The sequence below is a fragment of the Calypte anna genome, chromosome 2 (genome assembly GCF_003957555.1).
Source record: "Calypte anna isolate BGI_N300 chromosome 2, bCalAnn1_v1.p, whole genome shotgun sequence".
NCBI lineage: Eukaryota > Metazoa > Chordata > Aves > Apodiformes > Trochilidae > Calypte > Calypte anna.
In genome coordinates, this window is record NC_044245.1 from 91,852,496 (window position 1) to 91,875,836 (window position 23,341).

Sequence of the window (23,341 nt, forward strand, 5' to 3'; positions counted from 1 at the left end):
CTTCTTCAAATATATTTTATTTGCTCATATTTGGACACACTACTGAGCTCTGCTATCTGGATTCTGCAGAGACTGTAGAATTTGACAACTCAAGTGCACAGGAATTGGTTTTGCCCCCCAGAATTTAAATGGACACAAACTTACTGACTTTAGAACTCAACTATGCATAGGAGTTACCCTAAAATAGAAATATAGGCTAAATGCTTTGATCCTCAGGAAGAAGAAGAAAACAAAAAAGATTTCCAGATTCAGTCAGCTATACGAGATCTTCTGAAACCAATCAATGCTCATCCATACTTTGTATATATAGGTAGCTAAGGGATTTTTGTAATTTCACAGGCATCAATTTTTCCTCCTTGTTGATGACAGCCTGTTATGATGTATCACACACAGAGGTATTCATTAGTATAAGCAAGCCCATCGTGAGAAAGCACAAAAAGAAGCATGTGCTTGCAGGTAGAGTGAGAGTAAGAAATTAAGCATTTACAGAACCCTGAACAACATTGCATTTCTTAGAAAAATCTGATAAAGGTGTTTCTATTTTAAACTTAAGCCTGGCATTTTTAAAGCCAGTTTATTTATGTGAATGCTCATGTTCACAGTATAGTGATTTCAGGACCTCATGTGATAGCAAATAATACAACATAATGAATTGCTTTGGGGGTTTATAGTGTTAACTCATGTGAAAGAGCATTACTGTATACAGAGTCCTGCTGAGGATGTAGCTGCACGTTGTAAAATGTTTGGTTGCTGTTCTCACTTGGAAGTGCCCTCTCTTTGTCTCTGCCATTGATTTCCCTCTCCCCGGTGCTTGTCACTCTGAGCTATGCTGGCAGGATTGTTGGGACACACACAACCCCCCCCACACACATGATAGAAATAGATCATGGAACTGACCCCATTTTAAAGCCCACCTATTGCTGTGCTTTTAGCAAGCACAATAATACTGGTACCAAACACAAATATAATCTCCTCAGCCAAATAGGCTTAAGAGGTGGAACTATGCAAACCATCACATGAAGTTCAACAGGGCCAAGTGCAAGGGCCTGCACCCAGACTGAGGCAAACCCAAGCACAGTTACAGACAGGTGGAGAATGGATCAAGAGCAGTCCTGAGAAGGAATTGGGGGTGTTGGCTGATGAAAAGCTAAACATGATCCTGCAATGTGCACTTGTAGCCCAGAAAGCTATCTGCATCCTGGGCTGCATCATGGCCAGCAGGTCAAGGGAAGGGATTCTCTTCCTCTGCTCCATTCTTATGAGACCCCACCTGGAATACTGTGTCCAGTGCCAGAGCCTCCAGCATAAGAGGTACATGGAGCTCTTGGACCGAGTCCAAAAGAGAGACACAAAGATGATCAGAGGACTGGAGCATCTCTCCTATGAAGACAGGCAGAGAAAATTGGGGGTTGTTCAGCCTGGAGGAGAGGAGGCTCTGGGAAGACCTTATAGCAGCCTTCCAGTAGCTGAAAAGGGCTTACGGGAAAGCTGGGGAGGGATTTTCCATAAGGGCATGGATAATAGAACAAGGGGGAACAGTTTCAAACTGAAAGAGGGTAGATTTAGATTGGATATTAGGAAGGAATTCTAACCTGTGATAATGGTGAGACACTGGCATAGGTTGCCCATAGGGGCTGTGGGTGCCTTTTCTCTGGGAACATTCAAAGCCAGGTTGGATGGGGCTTTGAGCAACCTGGTCCAGTAGGAGGTGTCCCTGCCCATGGCAGGGGGGTTGGAACTGGATGATCTTTGAGGTCTCTTCCAACCCAAACTATTCTAGGATTCTATGTCACTGAAGATGCAAAAATCAGTCAGATTTACTGGGAATTGGGAACATTGCCTTGAGACAGTGAGACTACAGAAGAGGGTTCGTAAGGGAACTGGGTGTTTGGCACTTGAAACAAGGTATATCATGAAAGAGCTTGTGAATGAAGAAGTGATGAGAAAGCCAGCAGACATAGAAGAATAAGTGGAAATATGGCAGAAATAGGTGCTTGAAATCCAGGATGAGGCTAGCCCTGAGTGAAAGGAGTAGCATACTGCATATATCAGAAGATGAAGTAGGCCTTCTTGGTGGTGATGTAATGTTACAGATTTTTTTGAAAAAACAGAATCTAATTAAGAAAATCCTCACTTCATCAAGCAACCTTATGAATCCACATGGACTGAAATTTGAAGCCTAAATTAAAAAAAAAAATAAATGTTTGCTTTTTTCAACTGCTCAGCAAAAATAATAATACTGATTCCGGTATCCTAACTCCATCAAAGAAGCAGTCAAAGAAGGAAATACAAAAATCATGGGCCTCCACAGTTACCTGCAGCAACTGGGCAATTCTACCTCAGACCATAACACAGAGATCACCACCAGTAGCTGTGTGGTGGGGCAGATGGTGAGGAGGAGCTCAGGAGGGTCTGCAGCCCATGAGCAGCTCTGGCTCAGAGCAGCACCCAGGGGCTACCTCAAAGCTCTACTGCTGGAGGGTTGTTGGGACCCTGGTTTGAAGGACCAGCACCTCATCATGAGAAAGAAGAACCTTGTATGGTTAAATGGCTAGAAAACAGGAATAAATAGTTTTCACAGTGGAAGGTGGTGACAGATGAGGTCCTGTAACATCTGTGCTAAGGCCTTTGCTGTTCAACATGCTCATAAATGAATAAAAAGCATGCTAGCAGTGGGGTAATCAAGTTTGATGATATTAATTTATTCAGGATAGGAAAACCTAGTGACTGAGCAATAAAATGACAGCTGAAATTCAGTGTAGATAGAAGTACAGTGACTTACCTAAGGGGAAGAAATCCTAATTTCACTTACATGAGCTCTGAGCTGACTGAAGAGTTGGGAGCTATCATAGATAGTCACACAGAAACTTCACCCAGTTCTCAGTAGTGATCAGAAGAGTAAATCAAATGTTAGGAGCCATTAGGAGAGGAATGAAGAAGAAAAGAGAGAACATCACTCTGCCATTATGTAAATCTGTGGTTTTAACATACCTGTAGTATCTTGTGCAGTTCTGATCCTGTCCTTCCCTACCACCTAAAAAAACCACAAGGGACTGGAGAAGATTTAGTCAAGATTCACAAGAATGATCAGATATATAGAATAACTTCAGTATAAGAAATTACTTAAACTACAGATGTTTGGGTCTAAAAGAGATGTTTTCTGTTAGAAGAGGTAGCTACAGATAAAGGATCCAGGAAGAAACCAAATTAACACTAGGGGCAAAAAAGAAATAGTCATCATAATTAAGAAGAGTTGAAGGAAAAGCCAAAGGCTAAAAACCATAAAAATAGAGAAATAGAGATACTAAGATATTAAGCAGAATACGTCTTAATAGCACCCGTTGGTCCCTGAGGGCATCTAAAATCTTGATGAATGCAGCTCAGCAGTTCTGTGCACACAGGCATTGCAAGGCATATGACCACAACTGCATGCAAAATACTGGACTGAGTAATTTTTTTTTTCAACCAAATACAATTATTTCAATACTTATTTTACATTTGCATTTTTTGCAGTTATTGTATGCTTTTTCTGCTCTTGGAACTATTTTCTTAAAATCCAACTTATAAACACATACCTTTAACTTATTTCAGAGTCCAACACTACACAAAGCTTTTGGATCACCTTCTGGGGCTTTAAGCTAATACTGACTAATATTAGCTTAAAGTTTTAATAATAGTTAGTTTAATAATAATAGTAGTTTAATAATAATAATAGTTTAATAATAGTTCAGTTTTAAACTGAATTAATTAAACTCCTACGTTTCAATTGATATCATGTTCAAATGATTTTTTTTCTCTTTAACCTTTATCAGTATTTGAAGAATATACTAGCCCAGAAATACAGGATCAGAACAAATCTTTATTATGATGTTCTTCCTCATTTGAATAATCTATTTTCTATCTTAACACCCTATAGAACTGAGACAACCAGATAATTTCCAACCTGTTTACAACTGCTAGTGTAATGTAGACCATTAGTGGCTAAAATACCATGGACTGTGATTAAAATCACTGCAGGTGTGCTACTTAATGAAGTGTTAGATAGGTGGCAAGATGCCCATTAAATGTTGGGGTTGTGTAACTAAGTACAGGAGAAGGAAAGTGTAAGTGCCAAGCTGTGTTATGTCAAAGACAGAGAGTGCAGATTGCCTTTTACTGATGTTATTTGTAGTCTTTGCTACATTAGCATCTGGTTATCTGGGCCAGACTGTGGTTGCCAATGTATATGTGGGAAGCCCTGTAAGTTGCTGGCAGGTCACATGTATTCATATCTATCTTAATGACATTGTGGGTAGCCAAGGCAAATAAGTGTACTGGATTTTCAAGAGTCATACGGAAAACTGGGGGCAAACTTGGGGTTAGAAACCCAAATTTCCTGATTTCAAATTCTCCGAGAGGGGATGAGTAGAAGAAGAAAGTGTAAAATCATCTGTATGTAGGTCTTAGCAGATGAAAACTCAACAATAACAATTTTAGGGATGCCAGTAACTTAAACAAAAGTAAACTTCACAAAGGGTGTTTTGGAATTGTTATACAAAATTCTAATACCCTTCAATGTATATCAGTGTGTAATATCTGATTTTTTTAGGGGCTCTTAACTTGACCAATTATGGAGACTTTTTAAGGAACTTCAGGAAGAGAAATTATGCTGATTTTCAAGTTCTTGTTCCAAGGGATGTGGATAACTGATTTTTTTGAAGTGAAGTCACTTAGAGTCCATATGAAGTGAGCTCGTATCCTCCACTTGATTCTTGAAAATCACAAAATCATTTAATCTCAATCACTGCCTTTTCTCCTTTGATTTTAATCAGATGACACACATCCCAGAAAAGAGCAGCTCACACAGTTAATCTGACAATGAAATGAGAAAAGGTCTTACAAAGGGAAAAGTTAAGCAATCTTAACAGCAGGTGTCAGTATGAACTCTGCATCTATAATTGATTGAAAACAATCTGATTAAGAAGTTTCAGCACATGATAACTTGAGTTGTGGATCTTAAAAGCTCCTCTGTTATTCAAAAGTACTTTCCAAATACTAATGTTTGATATATCCGATATATATCAAATAGTTACAATATCATAATCAGGCTATTTTTCTGTCTTGTCTGGAATTTTCACTAGCAGCAGCAGCATAATGAAAAATTTGCAATCACAGCTCTGAAAGTAGCAAACATATATGTAAATGTTTTATGTCATATAAGAGAAATTTGCCTTATAGAAGTCTCAGACTACACTCTGAGAAGACAGAAAAAAAATATCATTTTGAAGAGATTTGAAGAACTGTATAGTCAGTGGAAAAAAAATCTGGTGTAGAAAGTCACTGAAGCACATCATAATAAAAATCAATTGTCTGCAGAGCTGGCTGAACAAGTTGTAAGAAGTTAATGAAATGAATTAAATTAGAAACACCTGGTAACTAGGAAAGTAGGGGTTTTATTATGGTGAAAGCAATGAACACTTACTTTCATCTTGAAATCCATGTAGGTATTCCCTCTTCCCTTCTGCTTTTAGCCAGTGCCTTTACCCTTATATTTCTGTGCTAGGTGTGAAAAGATATTTTCTGTTCTTTCAGATCTTCAGATTGCCTACCTGTATTTCCTCTCCAGTACAGGTATTCCCATCTTTACACTTTCGGATTATTTCATCTTCATTTTTTTTCTGAGCTGAGAGGCATAGAATTTTTTGTCAACATGACTGCTTAAAAATCTGGTTTATGTGAAAGCTGAGGGTAATCATAGATCAGGCAGCTGCAGATACAGAATACAAATGAGATTAAAATCTTCTAGTAAAACTAGAAGACATTTGAAGATAACTATTCCTTTAAAAGTTCTGCTATACATACATAGATAGATACATATATTTATGTATTTATGTATATATTCAAAGGAGCAAGACTGGAAGACAGCCAGGTTCTCCCAGCTGAGAATTCCCCTGGCACTGAGGGACTCAGCTGGCATGCAGCCTCCTTCCCTGGCTCCTGCCCCACTCTGCTCCTGTGCTGCAGAACTGCAAGCACCCTGCCCTTCAGCTGTACTCAGCATCAAGAAGCTTTCACCAGCATTTAGTTTAGGACAGTGGGAGTCTGTCCTGAGAATGAATGATCCATAACTGCCTCCATCACCCTCCTCTGCAGCACCAAAGTTGTTACACCTTTTTTGGGTGCCTGTTTTGTATGCCTCCCATGGTGCCTGAGTGACTCTGAAGTGGGAATGTGTTATCTTCCCAAACCTCGTAAGGTAGAAAAGTTTTGCTGTTCCTTATATTATATATGGGGAATTAAGGCTGTGCTTTATTTCTACCTACTTTGAAATCTGTGTTTGAATTCAAAGCACCAAATGGCTTGAGCTATGTCTGTTTGGCCCGGAGGAGCAGGAGCTCAGGTATGAACCGGTCCTGCTCTCTGCCTCAGATTTCTTTTTTGGAGAGGTACTTGATTTTCCAGATGAGAATCAAAGTGATAGTCAACATGCAAGCACTCCCCCAGGTACTTTGACTCTGGCCCCAAGTAACAAGACAGTTGTGAATGCAGCAGAGATCTGAAAGCTGGAGCTATTACAGTGATTGGGTGTCCGTAATTTCAGCACAGCTATGTTTTATGAGGTTGGGACTCGAGAGCGGAATCCCAAGCTAAGAATTTGGGAACTAGACCAAGATAGGATAACCCCCAATAAAATCATGTTCTGAGAAGCTACTTAAAGTTCTCTCATGGGTACTGTTAATATGTAGGCTTGTCCAAAAACTCATTTTCCTTGGGAGTTACATATCTGTATCAAGACCGCAAGGTAAAAAGCTGGATTTCCTCTGAGAATAAATGCTTAAAATTAGAAAGAGAGCAAGTAAACTTTGGTTGTTCTATACCCTCTATACGGCATCCTAGTGACTAGAGCACTTAGCCTGCAAAATGGGAGATGCTGGTCTTTCCATTTTGTCTCTCTTCCACTGGAAGAATTTAAAACCTACATCCCTCTAGGGGTGCCTTAATCATGAGGGTACTTGGTGGTTTACTTCAGGGCATCATCTTATCACAGGCTAAAATGGATTGTAATGGAGGCAGAGAAGTTTACATTAGGGATTGGTCTGTAAATGCCTTGCCCAAAACAAGATAGCAACTCTGTGCCTGGTCTCTTGTATTCCAGGACAGTGCTTGAGGTGGCAAGCACTAATTTCTGATTACTTAGAATATCGAATATTGACATATTCTACCTTAAAATGTAACTCCAGGCTGACATGCTGCATGGGATTAATCAAGTTATAGAAAAAACAAGCTGCTTCTCAAACTTTTTTTGACTTCAGATGAATGCTGGATCACCTCTGGCGCAGTGGGATTAAAGGAATAGTGGAAGGTGGTTTGTCAAAAAAAAAAAATGGACATAAGCCCATTTGTATGGATTTGACTATCAAAAGTGATTTCAACTGAGTTAAATGTTATTGATTTGGTCTTTTCTTTCCTGAAGCTGCCTTCTTGTCCTCATCACTAGTGGGAAGGGGATAGGATTATGTCAATGTGAGGCAATAAAATCATTCCCAAAAATATTCCCAGGCATGGAAGCCAACTGGCATGGACAAGCACAGCAGTAAACTCAGCCAACCTCCAGAACAAGGTGGCTGGATGCAAATCCTTTGGTGGTAATGGTCTGTGGGACTTTTTAACTCCCAAGCCATGCCTGGGAATTTCTTGGGAGCCTGCTAGTTGGTACAGGCCAAAAGCATGCCAGGGACCGCTCCAATCATTTCAGAGCAGGCATATTCCAGTGTCTGGGAAAGCTCACAAGCACTATTTAATTCCCTACCGTAGACATAGCCCTAGGTTCACCAGTGCATTCCACAAACTCTTTTTCAAACATCACAAAGATTAATAAAGACTCGTGATTATTGGTGAGGAAACATTTAAAATTTCACCCTGTCTCAAATACCAGGTTTAACAAACCTTTTAACTATTGAAACATGTATATAATTTGTCTCTGGATTTCTGATCTTGTAGCATTTATCTTGTTAGTGAAGCCAACATTTTAATTACTCATAGTAACTCAGAGTATCTTGTGGATGCCTATAGGTTTTAGAATTTGTTTTGTAAACTTTGGGGCACATTTAGGAGTAGATGACTACCTTTAAAGTGCTTTGTGTTGTTCTTAATACACAGATGCAGTCTTCGGTGCAAAGTCTTCTCTCCCCAACACCTTTTATTGCCTTTGATATCAGTTACATATTCAGAAGATGATGTAACTTTAAAACTATAATTAGAAGAGCTTAATATGGGGCATGGGGTAGCATATTATCTATAGCTGTTGTTAGCACCTGTGGTTAAAAAGTATGATTGGGTTATATAATGATACTAGGCTGGCAGAGAATCCCTGAAAAATAGACTTTCAGGTTTTGCAAAATATTGCTTACTTCTTTTGTGCAATTAACTGCACTCGCTGTATAGGAATTGAGTGAAAATACAATGATGTTCCATATTAACTTGATGACTGGGTATGAGCAGAGACTGCCTATTTGAATTATCTTAATTTATCAATTATCACACCTTTAAATCTCGTAATTCCCACTTTCTGATGTTCACAATATTTGCTTGTTGTGTCCTATGTTAAATTAGCTAAAAAGGAACATACAGTCCCCAGGAAATTTTAAAACTAAAAGCACTTATCACATGAAAAATATCTGACTTGCCTTTACCTTTAATTTCACTTCTTTTCCTGTTTCTTACAATCCTGATTGCAGATCTTTCATGAGAGAAAAAAAGGTGGGGTTTTTACTCCCTAATAATATTTTCTCTTGGAAAAGAAAATCAACTCATCATAAAGCAAGCATAAATAATTCAGCTTTAACCTGAACAGAATTGTTCCCTTTTTCTTAAAGTTATTTATTCATTCAAGTATCTTTATCTGAATTGCTCTTTACTTACAGAAGTAATTTAAATCCCCTGAGCCCACAAAAGGTCAGACAAAAGCTTCTGTCACAGCCCTAGTGCCCTTCATTGTATTTTTATGTAAGTTTTTCCAAATCAGGATGATAAACAACCAAGGCCCTATGAGGATAACTAAGGATTGGTATACTATAGGATATTGTTCTATCTTTTTGTGATGAAATTATGTTTGCATATTTCAAAGACTTAAGATTTACAGAACATTAGCACATAGAACTGTGATAAAGCAACATAAAGAAGTCAGAACAGGAAGAAAATGTCAACTTTTATTACAGCGTGTTCTTAACAAGCCTTTTGGTTTCCAGCATTCAGGGAAGATCTGCAGCATTAGATGAGGTGGTGTCATTGCTTGTGCAGGGCTTCATTTACTGATACACAGAAAGGATGAGTAAATATGACTCAAGAAAAGTGATTTTATAAGAGAAAACTGAAGGTAAACACATTATATATGGTACAGAAATATGCAGTTATTCTATATCCTACCAGCAACTGAAAAAATGTTACTAAAACTCTTCCTCCTGCTCTATTTCATCATAACTAATTCATTTAAGTCCTTCCTCCTTCTACAAATAACACAGTGTCCATGTTGTGACATGATATTCTAGCACTATTCCAAAATATTGTGAGACTATTAATGTAAAGTTAGTGAAAGGAGACATAAAATTGTGTAGCCAACAAAATTAGGAATGATGAATAGGATACTCAATTTTTAGATGTTTTATCTAGATCTGAATTATTTCCAAGCCCTGTATTCCAAAAGTAAGAGCCCAGAAATATAGGCTGGGACAGTGTGATGCATGAACCTTTTGTCTTTTGTTTTGTTATATGTATATATATATATATATATATAAACCTACTGTGCATAAATCAAATATTATGATTACCAATTTTAATGAGCAGAGCAGTTCAATAGGCAGATCTTTAGCAGTGGGAGTGACTCAACCAAGGTAAATTTGTTTATACAACAAGCAAAAGACCACAGCCAGTGTCCTTGTTGTGTGAAATCTGCAAAGCTTGATGTTTTCTTCTTGTCTTATGTCTCTGGGAACTGGTGTATAAAAGAAAATCACCAAATACCATGACAATCATGACACACTGACATGTTCACAGTACTAGAAATTTGCATCAGTTACTCACCTGCTGTCACATCTCAAACCAGCGATACCAGTCCTAGCTACCTGGTCACATTAAATCTCCATAATTTAGGGGGCTTCAACTAAATACCAAAAGCTGTGGCATGTTCTCTCCATTTCCCATTTAGTTTCCAATCAAAGAAAAGGTTTCAATGGTTGGTGGTAGAGTTACTCGGTTGGCTTGGTTAGAGTCTGTGGGATCTGTGGTTTGCTGCAGTTTGTAGTTTATGGTTTTCTCCAGGGGAGCTGTGTTACACAGACAGCATGCAGCTGAGCCAGCTGAGGCTTTCTGCTTTTAATCACAGCTGATGGACAGTTAACTGCTGAGACTGAACAATGGAAGTAACCAATGTTGAGGAAAGTCCAGGGACTATAAAAGTGAAGAAATAAAGAGCATTTAAAAAAATGTTTTTATAGGGTGAGATGAAGGAAGCACAATTTTCTCTTTAAATTTAGGGAAATTTGATCTGAATTGATCTTTTGCTCACAGAACTAATTTAAACACCACATGTCTTTAAAAAGGTCAAGCAAAATCATATTTCTCAAACTTGATAGTCTTCATAAGTTACTATGTATTTTAATGTCTGCACAGATTGTTGTTGGCTCCATATGACATGCAAAAAAACTTCCACAGTCTATTAAAAACAGGGAAGGGACAGAGAAATACAGATTCTTTAATGCATAAAATCTGACTAAAAAATGGAACAGGCATGAAAAGGACTTGATGCAGAAGCTGCAGGGTATTTTCTAATCTCGAATAGGTACCTGATGGGAATTACCTTCTGATGAAGTGTTGCCAGACAGGAGAAAAGATCTGAGGATTAGCACTGCAGCTGGAGGATTGGTGAAAGAGAGATATGAAAATAGAGGGCAAAGAAAGGGAGAGAGGAGGCAGTGAGGGCATTTGGAATTCATAGACACCTACTAAATGAGATGACGTAGAGAAGAGATGCTTGAATGACTTGGATGACCCAAAAAAACGTATGTCAGCAGGTCAAAATGGAAGAAGAGATCTAGTGGAGGAGAAGCAGATCTGGAAAATCTTCAAATCACTGAAATGCACAAGAACAGACAGAAATAGACTCCTTTTCTGGAATGTTTTCAGGAGTTACTGCTCTAGAAAAGAGGGGAAATGCAGCTAGCCAGGGAACATAGCAGGAGAGATAACAGTGTAATAAATATAGGAAATATAACTGTGTTGGTTGAAGAGATCTCTGAAAATCACCCAGTCCACCTGCTTAATTGAAGGAGGACTTTTCAAGAGCTGATCAGGTCAGCAATGGGTTTATCTATGTGAGTCTTGAAGAACTTCAAGGATAGAGTCAGATTCTCTCCCCCAGTGCTGCACTATGCTCTTACCAGACTTTGTAATGTCCAGTTGGAACTTCTCACACTGCAGATTGCTGCTACTGCCCCTTTCAAAACTATCTGCAACTACCACAAAAAGTTTGTCACCTCTGGATTTCCCATTCAAATAGTGGCAGGCCAGTATTAGCTCACACCTTATTTTCTTCCTCACCAAACCAATTTCTCCCCACATATGTGAGGAGATATGCCCATGGCTCCTTTCTGTCTTCATACCACTTTTCTGGGCTCTCAACTTTCAAGTTTCTCAGCATTCCTTCTGATCCACTGTGTGAGTGAAGGAGGACACTATGTTCCAGAGATAGCCTTACTAACACCAACCAAAGGGTAATAACTTGCTTTGATCTTCTAACCACTCACCTGCTAGTACAGCCCAGTATTTGTTCTATTTTGATGAGAGCATACAGTTGTTTCTTCAGTGGAGGCAACTTGGCATCCTCTGTCACCCTCAGATGGCATCTTACAGAGTGACCTAAATATTAAAGGAAAAGGCAGAAAGTTAAATCTAACACCTGGGAGAAGCAGGTCAAAATGAGTGAAGTTTCCTTTTTAACACGCAAGAGTCACAAGAGTAGGCCTGGAAACAAACCAAACGTCTCCCCAGAGGAAAGATGCTGGCAGTGAAAATCTCTTCATCTTCTTTTAGAACAAATAACACTGGTAGACTCTTTCATACATTTCCAAAGGATTAAAAAGACAAGGTAAAATTGCAAACTCAGATTGTGCTGAAACCAAAGTCTATTTTGAATTGGAAGTGACCTCTGGGTGATATCTGGTCTGAACTCTTCTTAAAGAAGGGCCAACTTTGAAGCTGACTCTAACCTGGAGTTTAGATCAGGTTTCTCAGGGTCTTATCCAGACAAGTTTTAAATATCTTCAAAGATGAAAATTCAACAACCTGTTTCAGTGTTTCACCAATCTCCCAGTGAAAGCATTTTTTCTAAGATTCAATCAAAATTCCTTTTTTTGCCACTTAGGACCATTGCCTCTTACTTTTTCACTGTGTACCGAGAAGAAGCTGTCCTTGTTATATTAGCAGAAGAGCCCCCATTTAGCTTCCTGTGTACAGGCTGAACAAACAGGGCCTCCATCACCTCTTTGCATGCAATGTCCCAGCCTCTTGGTCATCTTGGTGGCTCTTGGGTTCATTATGGTATGTCCACGTCCTTATTTTACAGGGAAACCCTAAACTGAACACAGTACATTAGATGGGGTCTCATAAGTACAAAACTAAGAACAAAAGCCAGCTAATTTGACTTGCTGGCTACGCTTCCCCCAGTACAGATGAGGTTAGCCTACATCACCACAAGGACACAGAGAAATCTCTGATCCTTTCAGAAGAAATGCAGTGGTCTCTGTAACCAACAAAAGTAAAACAGATTCTAAAGGCTGTTTTTGGAGGAAAATTTTGGTTATAATGGTTCAGTCACAGCCACTTAGAATTTTTTATGAGAAGAGGAAGCTCTGAAAATGGCCTCCACTTCATGTTGGGAGTGCTGATCTTCTGCCTGACTAAGAGGAGTTCTAAAATAAATACTTTAAGCTGTTCTCATATTTACAGCACTGTTTAAAATGTAGTGTAGCTGCACATGATTACTTCACATCTTGGAAGCAGCCTGGCTGCAGCAATATGGAGCACAAGATAGGTTTGCTTGCATAGCAGGGAAAACTGCCATGGATATTCATGTTAATTTCCACACTTGGCAAAAGTGCAGGGGAAAAAAAAAATTGGTTAGAAGAACTAAGATGAAATCACCACATCTTCACCCACTGTCCTCCCATTCAGTTTTCAGAAGATTTAAAGTATTTAATACTTTGCTGTAACTGCATGGGAAATTACAAAATAAAACACAGATTGAGGCTAAACAAACAAATGTCTCAGAAAATGGCTTCTTCATTAACTTATGTCCCAGTCCTTCTAAGCATTCCCTTCAAATCTGGAGCATTTGAGTGCTGCTGGGGGGTGGCAGGGACGGTAACTCTGCAGTGCCTTTCCCAGTGTGTTCTGTGTTCCCTTTGCCTATTGCTTCATGTGTGATCAATATGTGCAAAAAGTTATTTCCAACCACAACTACAAAGAGCAAAAGTTCCCAGAGCAAAAGTTTCTGCTGTTAGTGTTTAAAGACAACATCTTGCATTTTAAGCTGTTGCATTTCATTTGATGAGTATTTTTTCACTGCTTACAATTATACATCTATATGATATTCCAGTCCTGGTTTGGATTTTTGGTGCTTCCTAAGTATTTGACATCAACATATTTGATGCTGCTTGTGTCATGACCATTAAAGTAAAATTCTAATATTGATGAGAAATACAGGCACTACCCTATGGCTTCTACCCTAGTACTGTTGTTTTACCACCCTTAGTAGCCACTATGGACTTATATATATAAATGGGGGAGCAAAACACGAGACGAATAAAAGAGCTGTTCAGCTAAGGGACAATGCTGGCAGAATAACAAATAGCTGTGAAGTGACCATAATTAGATTTAAGCTGTGAATTTAGAAACAGGCTTCTGACTGTTGGAGTAGTGTTATTTTGAAACTGCATCTCAGTAGAAGTAGTGGGGGTGTAGGGCGACAGACAACTTCTTATCAAATAATACTATTCTGTTCAGATAGTAGAACCTTATACTTAATGTAACACAAGGCACTTGAAACTAAAGATTTTTGGCATCTCCACATCTGCTTTTACTGAGATAAATATAAATATGACATTACCTCCTTGAAGGAGAGAGGATAGGCAAAGTGGGCTTTCAGCCATCCATTTTTAATCTGGAGAGTGAATACTTTCCCATGTCTGTCTTAGGCTTGGCACAGTTGTCACTTTCCAAAGAAAATTTTGGTTGGTGGGAAAACCTAATCAGATTATTAGTCATTTTTCAGACAGAATAAACCCTTTTGAGTGAAATACCCACAGGTGTCCAGACTGGGGCCGACTTTTCCTGAAAGTAGTTAGCATGACACTTTTTAAAAAGGCATGGTTTTAAATTACTAGTAAAGGAAGTTATTATATCACAGTTGAACCTGTTAATATAAAGTCATATTATCATTATACTTTCTCACTTTATCAGTGTAGTTGTTTCATTGTTTTTTAAATAGTGCCCTGGAAAGACTGAATCATAGTTCATTTTCTAATAAAGCACAAGCAGTGAACCTTCGGGGTTTAACATCTCCATATATATCTGATCTATCACATCAGTTTTTGGTACCTCATGACAAAAATATTTTTTATTGTGCTGTAAAGTAGTGCTGTGATCATAGCTCTATAAAAGTTTGGAATTTCTCAGTTTTGCACATAAAGAAGAGATTGATTGCCTTTGGTAGGAGTGGTTAGCCAATATTTAGAGCCTCTCTGCAACAGGAAGAGAAATGGGGAACAGCTCAATAGTGACAATCCTGGAAATTTACAAGTATATACCGAGCATCCCGTTTTCTAGGAAACACTCAAAATAATAATTATGAGGCAGATTCTTTGTTCAATAATCAAAATCTGTCTGGCTTTCCAGAAATTTTGCTCCAAATAGCCCTGAATGTCTTGCTCACATATGTATGCCCTTGACATCTCTTGCTTTCTTCTGGGTTTCTACTCCTCTCATATGTATGCATCCATAATCAGTCTCCCAGCACCCTGGGGACCTTCTCCATCTCTCTCATCTTCTTGAATTGCAACCTATTTAGTTAGTTACTTAGTTACCACTCCCCAAAGGGGCCCTTTACGTGCTCCTTCCAGTTAGTCTGTTGAAAAGCTAGTTCCTATTGCCCTTTTCATTTTGCTTGTCCATAAATTAGAGGCAGCATCTATTCTCAGCACCAAAAGCGCTAAAATTCTGCTCTGTAAAAAACTAATCTGTGACCTATTGTTCTCATATTTACATTTGAGTGACTGTCAGCCTTGTCCCAAGGGCTGGAGCAGGGTGAGGATAGAGCACACATTCACTCCCTGTTTATGGGAGTGCTGTCCAACTAACTTACTGGGTTGCATGGTAATCGTGCCAGCTTTACAGCTGCTGAGCTTTCTCCGTCAGCTGTAATAAGAAATGAGTATGTGGCAGGGAGGGTGAGGGAGTTAAATAAGAGAGACTGGAAAAACTGAAGAAGGATAGGTCCATTGTGATTTTCAATAGAGTAGCCCCAAAGAAGTCTCTGATACAGGATCTACATGGAAATATGTGAGAATATTCCTGTGTAAGGTTGCCCTACACATGATATGTTTCTGGTGGAACAGCCTCACTAAGCAACCATTCTGACCTTCTGTCACAGGGACAGATGGACTTTTGATCTGTCTGATTACGGCAATTCCAGCACTAATAAAGAAGAGAAAGAGGATGGATTATACCTGCAAGATAATACCAGAAGAACTCAAAATAGAAATTAAGTGAACCAATTTTTGAAAAACCTTATGAAGAAAGTTGTCATTCTTCATTCCCTGCTGTTTTGAGGTCCAGTTCAGCAAAATACATAAGTTTTTAATGGACAACCAATGCCACGTTAGGAGGTGTTTCAAATCAATTTTTTAAGTGCTGTGCTTTATAGTGGGATATTTAGTCTAGATCAAGAATTTGTTGAGATCACTCTAGAGATTTCTGGGTGAAACCTGCTGGCTAGTGCTCTGCAGGATGTTAGAAAATATGGACAAATTATTGGGAGATAGTAAAGTGCCTGAGAATTCATGCTGAATTCTCTGCATGCATTCTCTTACCTTGAGTAAAAGTGAAGTAGCCTATCCTTTATTTGAGAGGAAAACTACCTATGATAATATCACATTTGCAGGAGAGAAAGAATGTGTGTATGGATGATTACCTCACAGGTACTGATGCATAACAATTCATTAAGCCATGGTACCTTGTTGGTGTGTCAAAGCTGTATAACTTCAAACAGTTTTTGTTACATTTTGTTACACAACAATTTTGTTACATTTTCCTCATTAACTCTCTGCATTGAACAGATCATGTATTTGTATCTTGAAGTCACTGAGAGAGCAAAACATCAAATAATGACCTCTGAGACAGCAAAACATAAAATGATGACCTTTTGAGATTTTGACTGCTGGAAGAATTATGAGTGTTAGTAATTACTTATTTCATGATGAAAGTTGCAACAAAACTGATTTACATGTACTCTGACAGGGCATAATGTCTGCAAAGCTTGTGTCCACCAATGCTAGCATGCATTTAGCCTGTACTTAGCTGCATTTCATTTTTGACCAGCATTTGTTTTTGCCTAAAACATTTCCAATTTTTTATCAGCATCCTGTGAATATGACGCACAAAATTAGTCAGGGTCACAGTAAATCCAGACTTCGAAACCTTTTGAAATAAAACTTCATGCTGCTGAGTATAAATACTTGTAATAAAAACCTCAAGGCATAAGATACTGCAGTGATGCTATCATGCCAAAGCAATGATTATTTTATAGCTAGCCAAGTAACACTCAGATCCCAGAAGTTCCTGATTAACCAGAAAGCTCACACACCCTCACCACTCATATCCTAAATTACTGTCAAATTAGTATTGCCATAAATAACACTCCTGGCAAACAATATCATATTAATATTACTTTATGCTTGCATCACGTATGGGAATGAAGGCAGTCAGTGAATTAAGTGTATCTTTATTAATCAATGTCAGGAGGAATGACTGAGCACTTAGCAGTGAAGTACTTGATACGGAGTACTAAACTTTTGCCCTTTACTACAGTTCATGGTTGTAATAAAGTAATCAAAGAAAGGAACCAAGAGAAGAAAACAAATAATCTACAGATCAAGCTGGAAGCTGAAAAGAAAAAGGGCTGCCCAACAGGCTTGGCACAAAGACTCACTGACTGGATGTCATTGCAAAGGCACTCTCAATAATCTCAGAAAGGTCATAACAATTGGGAGAGGCTCCTGAGGACTGGAAGAAAGCAAATGTCACTCCTGTCTTCAGGAAGGTCAAGTTGGAGGATTCAGGGAGCTTCAGGTAAGTCAGCATCACTTCAGTCCCTGGGAAGCATTGCCAAACACATAAAGGACTAGAAGGTTATAGACAGTGATCAGAAGATCACGGGAAATCATGATTAATCATCTTGAAAGCCTTCCATGATGAGATGATTGGCTTGGTGGATAAAGGAAGTAGTGGATGTGATTTGTCTTGACTTTAGTAAAGCTTTTGACATTGTGTCCCATTGTGTTCTTGTAGGCAAACTGACAAAGTATGGGCTAGATAAAGGGAAGAGTGAGGTGGATTGAAACTGACTGAACTGCTGGGCATGAAAGAGTTGTGATCTGTGGAACAAAGTCCATCTCAAGGCCAGTCATTAGTGTGCAGTGTAGTACTGGGTTGATTACTGGAGCCAGTACTGTTCATTAATGTTCTTCATTAATGACCTGCATGACTGAACAGAGTGCATGTTCAGCGAGTTGGCAGATAACACAAAACTGGGGAGAGTGGTTCATTCACCAAGAGGATCTCCACATGCTGGAGAATGGGGACAACAGGAACCTCATGAAATTCAGCAAAGGGAAATGTGAAGTCTTGTCCCTGGGAAAGAATAAACCCATGCACTAGTACATGCTGGGGCCCAACTGCTTGAAAAGCAGCTTTTCAGAAAAGGACCTGGGAATGCTAGTGGACAAATTGACCCTGAACCAGCCACAGTGCTCCTGCAGCAAAAAGGCCAGCAGTGTCCTGGGATGCATTAAGAAGAGCATTGTCAGAAGGTCAAGAGGGATGATTGTTCCCCTCCACTGAGCACCAGTGAGAACACATCTGGAGTGTTGTGTGTAGTCACAGGCTTCTCAGAGGCATCGACATACAGGACTGAGTGCAGTGATGGGCTACAGAGATGATTAAGGGACTGGAACATTGAAGGAGAGGCTGAGAGACTGTTTAGCCTGGAGAAGAGAAGCCTTAGAGGGATCATATCAGTGTGTATAAATACCTGATGAGCACTAGTAAAGAATATGTAGCTTGAGTCTTATCAGTGGTACCTAGAGAAAGGACAAAAAGAATTGGGACAAAATGAAATATGCAAACTCCCCCTGAACGTAAAGACTTTTTTCTCTTAGGGTAGTTGAACCCTGTAACTTTCCAGAGAGATTGTAGAGCCATCATTTTTCAAAAGCCAACTGGACACAGTCTGGAACAACCTGTTATAGTTGCCTCTGCTTTGGGAGGGATGAGGGAGGTGGGGGTGGAAAAGGTGTGATCCCTTCCCACCTTAACTGTTCTGAGATTCTGTGACTCAGCAACATCATGTGGTTTCTGAAGATCTCCACCAGTGAGTGGAACCAACAGATCATTGATGAAGATATTAAATAGGACCTGAGCACTAAATAAATTAGTTTAAAAACATTAAATAAAACTGAGCACTAGGGAACACCACTGGTGACTGGTCATCAACTGGATTTGACTCCAGTGACTTCCAACTCTCTGGGCCATGCCAGCCAGCCAGTTTTTAACCCAGCAAAGAATATATGTGTCTATGCCATGAGCCACCATCTTCTCTAGGAAAATGCTGTGAGAGATGGTATCAAAGGCTTTACTAAAGTCCAGGCAGGGTAGTAGACAATGTCCACAGCCTTCCCCTCGTCCACTAGGCAGCTCACCAGGTCATAGAAGGAGATCAAGTTGGTCAAGCAGGACCTGCCTTCCCTGAATCCATGCTGGCTGGGCCTGATCCCCTGGCTGTCCTGCACTTGCCATGTGAGTGCACTCAGTATGAACTGCTCTGTAATTTTTCCAGTCACTGAGGTCAGTCTGGTAGGCCTGTAGTTCCCCAGATCCTCCTTCTGGCCCTTGCTGTATATGGGCAACACATTGGCAAGGCTTCAGTCATCTGGGACCTCCCCTGTTAACCAAGACTGTTGGCAGATGATGGAGAGAGGCCTGGTGAGCTCCTCTGACAGCTGCCTCAATATTCTTGGGTGAATCCCATCCATCTCCATGGACTTCTGTCTATACAGGTGCCATAGTAGCTCACTGACTGATTCGTCCTGCATTATGGGGGGGTTGTGCTGCTCTCAGTCCTCATCTTACAGCCCAGGGAGCTAAATAACCTGGGAGTAGCTGGTCTGACTAATGAAGATGGAGGCAAAGAAGGCATTAAGTATTTCAGTCATTTCCTCATCCTTGGTTGTAATGTTTCCCCATGTATCCAATAAGGAATGGAAATTCTGTCTGGCTCTTTTTTTGTTATTGATGATAAAAAAACCTTTTTTGTTTTGTCCTTTATGGCAACAGCCAGATTGAGCTCCACCTGGGCTTTTGCCTTCCTTATTTTTTTTTCTCTATATGACTTAACTAGATCTCTGTACTCACTCCAAGATGCTTGACCCTTCTCCAAAGGAGATAAACTCTCCTTTTTTTTTGCTAAGTCCCAGTAAAAGCTCCTTGTTCAGCCAGGCCTGTCGTCTTCCCTGCCATTTTGTCTTAATTAAGGCTTAAAAGCTTAAAGCTTGAAAAGGACTCTGAGGCCCTGCTGAAGATACCAAATAAATTGTAGCCTTAATCACAGAGTTTGAAAAGGGTTTTGATGAACATACATTTGTGAAAAAGACAGATTTAGAGAACACAGGGTTAATTGTATTCTCCTGCTAAAAGAATTTGAAATGTTAAATAATAACAAAAACCATCATGTATCCTGTTCCTTGAAATGCAGATCTTTTTATGTATGTTGGGCTTGTGTGCCTGTTTAGAGGGTCAATGCAAGACAAGAAATTGTAGAGAATAAATAACTGTAAGTTAAAGAAAAATTTCTAGGGAAATAAATAACTGTGACACATGAAGCCCAAAATAAACACAAATGAGGAACATACAAAAGGAGGAACATGAGCTTGTAGTATTTACTTCAGTGTTTGTTGAAAAAGTGATGTAGTTGTAAATGTTAAGTCAAAATATGTTATAACATGAGAGAATATCTTCACACTGAGTTAATGATCAGCCTGTAGAGCAGGCAGTTCTTAAATGCTCTTCACTCTAATGATCTTAACAGAAACAGCTGAGGACTCTTATTTAGTAAAAGAAATATAAAATGAAGAAAATCAAATGTAATTGCTATTGGCATGTTTGATGCAATTACAGGGGAAAATATTATTAGTAGGAATGAAATACATGGCTTGATTAAAAATATAACATATAGAGAAGGACCATAAATAAAGCTAAATGCATTACTATAAATATACATATATCAAAGGAAAAATCTCGAGCAGCAGAGAATCCAAACACTGCTCCTTTTAATTGTGGAGGGATAAATCTTGCCTCTAAAGTTGTGGGAAAGGAGAATCTTGTTTAAAAGAAAAAGCTCATTTGTTGGTTGCACAAAAAGACAAATTCCTGATAGAAATCTGTTTGTTTTACTACTAACTTAAAGGATAATGATCCAAGCATACACACAAGAAACATTCCAAGCAAATTGAGAGCCAAAAATTAAATGTGGGCTCAAGGCTAATTTCACAAGACTTTGCACTGTGCTCCTTGTATTGCCACCCAGTAGTTGGCTATTACAGCAGACTTTCTGGATGCCTTGATCTGATGAAGCCAGAAGAGTGGAGTACTGTAAATAGCCCTGACAGCCCATTAAAGAATGGGGCTGTCATTATCTTTTTGTATATGCAAAGGAACTTTGGGAGCCAAAACTTCCACTGTCCCTAGACCGTAGTGGAGGCAAAGCATGACATTTCCACTATTTGCAAATTAGGTGCATTTGCTTACAGAAATTCTGGGAATTCCTTACATTGTTCAGGAGAGAGAAGGTATGAAGTACACATTTAAGCTGCATAATGAAACACATAAGGGTCTTCTTCAAGCAACCTTTGAAACTGAAGTGTGTGAGACACAGACTTGATGATGGAGATGGTGAGTAAATGTAGATTGAATACAGGCAATAGACTAAAACAATGCCTCAAAACGCTGTATGCAATCTTCTATGCCATAAATGTACACACAAAACACCCGAAAGTGGCCAAACTGAGTAAAGCAAAGGTAAATCAGAAGTGCAGCCTGAGGCAAGCTTTCTTGTATCTGCATTGGGAATGTCCCACTGAAGGAGACTGTAGAAAGAGAGCTAAAGAACAAGTCATCCTAAAACTTTACCTTACTTAGATGTGATTAAATTGTGTTTCCTTGCTACAATTAAAAAAAAAAAAGTCTTTGATTTTGTTATGAATTGTACATTTTTTTTTCCTAAACAGATGAGGTAAACTGTCTCAAGGATCAAACTAAACATTATACACACATTGCTGTAATGGAGGAAGCAATACAGGGCAAAGGGGAAAATGCAAGGAAAGTTTGGAGGAGTATGTCACAATCAGACCTTGTGTAACAGATGTAACTCTTTCGAAAAGACTGGATTTGTCTCAGAGCTGATTTGGTCCTGTAAGGTTACATTAAGACAAACATCATGGTAGATTGTTTGTAGAATGGACAAAATATTATTCCCCTTATTCAGGAAGCTTGTAGTAAATACACACACAGATGGTAATCCACAAATACTTAATATATAATCACCATTCCAGCTTGTACAAACGTATACCTAATTACTTGTTTATATATTTTGTATATCACCACTCAGTAATGTTTTATGTTCTTCTTCCAAACCAAATACCCAAATAGAATGTGAATTAAGGGGGATTTGTCATTGAGATAGATAATATATATGTCATACAGACATCTAAATCCCATCAGGTTGTAAAGAAATGTGGAAAAAATCAAAATATGCTTTTTTTCTACTTTTTGTTTCTTTCATTACAGCTTTGTTAAAAAACCTTCCTGTATGGTGTCTTTGGTACCTCCCTACACATAAATTTCTTTAAATGTTATGGGCTTTAGTCCAAATTTTTATTCCTTTCCCTTTTATTGTTCAAAACAATTGACATCAAACTGAAACATGAAAGAGGCTGTAGAAAAAGGTTGTTTTCCCTACATGAAGAATCACTGCAGTATTTTACATTTTCTGCATGAATATAATTATTGTTCATCTCTTACATCTGTATTCTACATTTGGATTTTAGGCAGGTGAAGTTATGCTACCTGAGCTGGTTAATTCTGTGTTCACAACCAGGCACCACTGTAATCTTTGTTATTGTCCACTAGATACTTCCCCTCCCCCATACACTACTAAAATCCTTTTTAAGATCAGTTTTCTGGAGTCCATCTGGCATTTTCAGGCCCCTGTTACAACTGTGTTTTGCTGCTACACTGCTGGGGCAGCCCGTGAGGAACTGTGATTCCTTACATACACACACAGACAGAAGTGCTTTGTGTTTATACTCCTCGGCATATTATCTATAATCTCATTTCAAACATGTTAATGCTAAAATAAGACTTCCAACTACTACTTCTATTTATACACTTAAAGCTTTCTCAATCCTAGCTTTATTGGCTGAAGACGTTTATAAATAACATACCCCAGGCAAAGTTCTCTAATGCTTCATTTAAGAAACGTTAGTAACCGTGATCTGTGGAAATTAACTGAGATAAATGGTTGCTTTTTTAATATAGTCTCTTTTATATCCAATTTAGGTATCAAAGACTGAAACACTGGTAATATGTGTGAAGCATTTGAAGATGAAATAAGAAACAACCATTAAGAATGAGGTTGGATTTGCATTGTTTTAAGCCTGATCTATCCAGACTAATACCTTTAAACCTGCAGTTCTTAGTATGCAAAAATGGAGGAGCCAGTACTTACTGTTGGTCTCCTCGTCTTACTTTGTTCTTTGTTCTTTGTATAAACAGGCAAACATTCACTGGTCTGGATCTTCTGAATCTTGCCTCAGTGTCACTCATCTGGCTGCTTAAGAGTGAATCTTCCTCCACCACGCTGTTCTCCAAGCCTGATTTTGTATAACCTACTCAAATGCCCATTTATATCAGAACAGCTCTTCATGTTTGAAGCACTTGATGTCAAACCCAGTCTCATGTTCTGGGTGAGGGCCATGAG

General features: G+C 38.9%; 1 long non-coding RNA gene across 1 annotated transcript; it reads right to left on the bottom strand.

The window, feature by feature from the left end:
- Nucleotides 1-9,182: 9,182 nt before the first annotated feature.
- LOC115597920 lies at nt 9,183-23,328 on the bottom strand. The gene is made up of 4 exons (XR_003987253.1): nt 23,090-23,328; nt 11,781-11,892; nt 10,981-11,107; nt 9,183-9,290 (listed from the first exon to the last, which is right to left on the bottom strand). It is a non-coding gene; the product is annotated as an uncharacterized LOC115597920 (long non-coding RNA).
- Nucleotides 23,329-23,341: the final 13 nt, after the last annotated feature.